Here is a 5,107-nt window from a genome sequence, read left to right on the forward strand (position 1 = left end):
TTCTCTAAGCTGAAAAAATAGTTTTAAAAGAAAATATCAATTTATTTATTTATCTTGGTATGTAGATATTTAGGCAAAAAGGAAAATATTTACAGAAATAGTGTATCTGATAATATTATGTACTGTACAAAAAACGTAACAAATAAATTTATATTTTTGAAGACTGTTCTTCTGCCAAATATCTGAATAAATGGGTGATATTTTTTACTTAGCAAAAAAAGTCAAGTTAAGTTGAAATTAGACAAACTAATGTTGAGTCAAAATTGTTTGCACTTATTTGTAGTGCCACGACTTATCTTGGATAACCCAAAAGGATATATATTTAAAAAAAAATTTTTTTTTAAAAAGCTGTAGTGTGCTTTTTCAAATTGACAATCAGTTTACATTTTTTTTTAAAACTTATAGCTTAGATCAGTGCTTTTCAACCCGTGGGATGGTATGCACTTGTGCGGATGAAAAAAAATTGTGATGCGGATGACAAACGTTGTGCGAATAAATGTGCGGATGAAAATGGGGCATGTTATTATTTTTATTATGTGTAATACAGCAATCAAATATGCTGGTGCGCCCACTTATGCGTTATATACTTGTACAGTAATATAGTCTTGTATAGTGGTTCATTGCCGCTTAAGCTATATATTTTAAATCGGTCAAGTCTTAGGCACGCGGTTTTAATACACAAACCTTTTCATTGTTATTTCACAAATAGACCTAAAGGTTGCAAACTTACTGAGCTTGTTTCGTGCGGATGGAAATTTTCCGAAATAAAAAAGTTCGGATGGAAATTGTAAAGGTTGAAAAGCACTGCCTTAGATTTTACATTAAATGTTAACTGAACAATTTTCTTTGAAAACAATTTTTCGTGTTTCCTAACAAAGTCATTTTGAAATAGCTGCTTTTTTTAAAATACCTAAAATTTCAAATTCATGTTTTCTTTAGCAATGCATAATTAAAATAAAAAAAGATTTGCATGCTGCCTGTAATCAAAACACCAAAAATCTCTTGACAAGCCTGTAATAACGCAAAGACGCACTAGGGTATCTCTTTTTCCCGGATTTTTTCACTACCGGAAAACGGGATTCCCGACGAAAAAATTATACCTAAAATTATGTCATTATGACGTTTAAAATTATTTAATATTAGCTCCAAAGATTTAATTTAGCTCATTTATGTTCTGTAGTCTTGCTTCTGTAATCTTACGAGACCTTCTCATATTAAAGTCAGCACCCTTATTTGTTTTTATTTTTAAAAAGAGTGCATTTTTTTTGATAGAATATATTTAATCAAGCTTTTTACGCTGGTAAGCGCAAATAAAGCAACTCAGGCAATGACTTTACAAGGGTTGGTAATATTTTTTTAAGTTATATCAGTCAAAAACGACAATTTTTAAGTTTTGCTATGTTGCTGAATACCCGGGATTAAAAAAAAATTTCCCGGGATTCGGGTTTGTTAATTCGCAAGAAATCCCGGGAATTTCCCATCGAAACATTCCCGGAGAGGAACCCTAAGACGAACTGATACAGTACTTTTCAGCAATTGGAAGGTGTAGCTGTACTATGGAAAAATAGGCTTGTTGTTACCAAGGCTGGGGAGCCATCGTAAAATAGCATTAGCTCCGGCTCCAGCTCCGGAGCCATCAGGCAATTATTAAATGGCTCCGGCCCCAGCGTCGTAAAACTCAATCCTTTGGCTCCGGCTCCAGAGTAGTAAAACTCATATCCTTTGGCTCCGGCTCTGGAGCCATCAAACACACACCCAACGACTCCGGCTACAGCTCCGGTGCCACCAGTCACTTATTCCATGGCAAGTTTTAAAAATTGCTTTTGGCTAACTAACGTTGTAGATGGAACAAAATATAATGTCTTAGCTTTAGCACCACAAATTGAAAAATGGCTCCAGCTCCACAAAAATAATAAAAAGGGCTCCGGCTTCAGCTCCACAAAAATCATAAAAATGGCTCCGGCTCCAGCTCCACAAAAATAATAACAATGGCTCCGGCTCCAGAGAAAATGCTTAGCTCTGTGCTCCAGCTCCCCAGCCCTGGTTGTTACACTGCTTAAATTTTGTTAAACCCACCTTGCTCCACCCAAAAATATATATATTTAGATAATCATGCAGATCTAATATGTGCCTAATAAACAAGCAAACATTAAAAAATGTATTGCATATAGTCAATCACATGCAAGGTATACAAATGTTACAGTACAACTTTTTGCATTACTCTCTAGCTAAGGTGCTTCTTAAAATAGAAGGTTGCCAGGTGCATCGCAGGCAAATGTAAAAAAAATATAACCATGATTTTTTTATCAGTTTTGTTACTTTTTTCGGCTTAATTCATTGGGCAAACAGTGATTTGAAGATGAAATATGCGATCCATGTATGGTTGAAAACACTGTAGCTTATGAATGACAACATTGCCACCAGCCTACTAACCAAACTTTCCTAAGAATAAAATTTCACTGAAAGTAATGCAATGTTAACAAATGATTTTTCAAATTAGCAGGCAGTCGGCGTCAGATGGTTTCGCCTGTCAGCACTCAGCAGCAGTGAAAATCTGTAGTGAAATAAAGTCGGCAAATGTGCAGAACTTAAGTCGCACATTTTCTCAAAATTATAAAAATTTACTACAGATAGTAAGTACCGTTCATTAAAACTTTTAACACACGTGTGAAAAGAGAGTACCGAGAGAACAACAAACAAAAAAAGAGTTTGCAGGTCAGGCGTATCAAAATTGATCAACCGAAACAAACTTAAATTATAATTTCTGACCGAGCATTCTTATACAGTACACAGACAAATTATGATCAACGTTAGAATGAAAAAAAAAACAGGAGTAATATCACAAATTTAAAACAGAGTACTTAGCTGAAAATTTACTTTAATATAATGTTACTTTACTATTAACGAATCAGCGAATAAAAAAATGATGAATATCCGAGAAGACGCCGAAAAACAGCAACGTTGCACAAATTTATTATGCCACATTTATGCTAAACTGCGATAAACTCTGTATTTAGCCTTGCCCTATAGATAGCGTCAAATATTGTATATTCCTGTAGTCCAGTGCAGAGATTCTCAAACTGGGGTACGTGTAGGCTACCGCAAGAGATACGTGAGCTAACTTTCTGGGATACGCGAGCAAACTCGTTTCATTGGCATCGTGACGTTTTTGCGTAACAGTGATTTAATGAAATCGTTGCTGTGCGGATAAAGTTTATGGTTTTATCTACACTGTAAAAAAATGGGTTATTATTACCCAAAAATCGTTCCTCATATTGGGTACATTCGTGGGAACCCCCAATATACAACCTTGGGTTTCTATTACCCAAAATGAGTTGGGTAGAATTTATCATAGCCCAAAATTGTGAACTTGGGTACTAAAGATTTCTACGCAAATACTATATTGGCTAAAATATATTTTTACCCTATTCGTGTTTTGAGTACATTCGTGACGATCCCCAAAACGAGATTGTACCCAAATTACAGATCTTGGGGACCGAATTAGTTTTACCAAAATTACTTTCTAGGGTGTAATCGAAGATACATAAAAAAAAACAAGCAAAAAAATTACAAAACCAAAGTTTAATCGATGAAAATACATTTGCACAATTGCCCAAATAACTTACAATTGTAACTTTAGCGCTAATTCACGAACAGAGTCACTAGCATGAGGGGTTAAAATTTTCATCCAAAATGTTTGAAAAAACTGCAGAGCAAGATGAACATGTGGACAGTATTCGTAGTTAAAATTGTAATAATAGCAAAAAAGTGCAATAAATGCTTGTGTTAACGACTTTACCTCAATAAGACATACTTTTTCACAAAACATAACTATATTTTTAAAATGATTAATGGTTCCAAATACAACAATAAATGGTTGATGACGGTCTGGAATGGCATTCTTGATGTCTTCATTTGTTGTGTTTTCCTGCCAAAAAAGTATTGTTGTTAATGAAGTAAATATTAGGAAAAATCAAGTGTATATGCTGCAATGCTTTTCAAATAATCAACAGTGTAGTTGAATTGTATACCACTTTTTTAGTTTTCTATAGTTTAGGGGGGTTCTTAACCAGGGGTACGTGTACCCCTTGGGGGTACGAAAGCACCAAAGCAGGGCGTACGAGATGCAGTGTGAAACTATACGCTATTGTTTGTAAAGAATGCATAAAACAAGTTACTTTTTATTTATGTCTACGACGAGTTGGTTTTGTACTAGATGTCATAGCGCTACCTACAGATGGTTTGAACTAACAAACGTCAGTTGCTGTAAACAGTTATTAGTGTTTGTGCGGTATATGAAAGAGAAAGAAGTAGTGGAAGAATTCCAATTTTGCACTGTTTTAAATTCCAGTTTAGTTCATATTTAAGAGTTGTTGTTGAGGCATAATAATTGTCCTAAAACTTAAAAAAAACAGTTATGTCTAAAAAGCGTAAGTGGAATGTAGACTATGTGAAATATGGGTTCACTTGCTTGACGGAAAAAGATGGAACTGAGAAGCCGCAGTGCATTTTATGCAGCAAAGTATTCGCAAATGCAAATCTCAAACCTTCAAGGCTTAATGAGCATTTCGATAATCGACATGGGGGTGTAGGGCATATGGTAGAGTCACTACAGGGGTGAAAAGTCAGGAAATAATTTAAGTACTTTGAAGATCATAAGGGCACGTTTTCATCAGAGTGGTACCTTAGTAAAGCATGGATTTTTACCGATTGAAAAGCCATTGTTGCTAGCATCTTATCAAGTTGCGTTTTTGTGAGCCACAAATAATAAGCCACACACAGAAGCAGAAGAGTTAGTGAAACCATGCGCAATGAAAATGGCAAAAACAGTGCTTGGGACTGAGGCAGAAAAAAAACTAAGTTTAGTGCCATTGTCAAATGACATCATTAGTTCCAGGATTCGTGATATGAGCGAAGATATTTTGCAACAGGTTATTGCTGACATCAAATCCAGTTCTATCAAAGTGAGTCTGCAGTTCGATGAGTCAACAGACGTCAGCTGTTGTAGTCAGTTATTAGTTTTTGTGCGGTATGTGAAAGAGAAAGAAGTTCTGGAAGAATTTTTATTTTGTGAACCATTGACAACAACTACAAAGGCAATTGACGT

Source organism: Ascidiella aspersa, chromosome 6 (assembly GCF_963924565.1).
Source record: "Ascidiella aspersa chromosome 6, kaAscAspe10.2, whole genome shotgun sequence".
In the NCBI taxonomy this organism is placed as follows: domain Eukaryota; kingdom Metazoa; phylum Chordata; class Ascidiacea; order Phlebobranchia; family Ascidiidae; genus Ascidiella; species Ascidiella aspersa.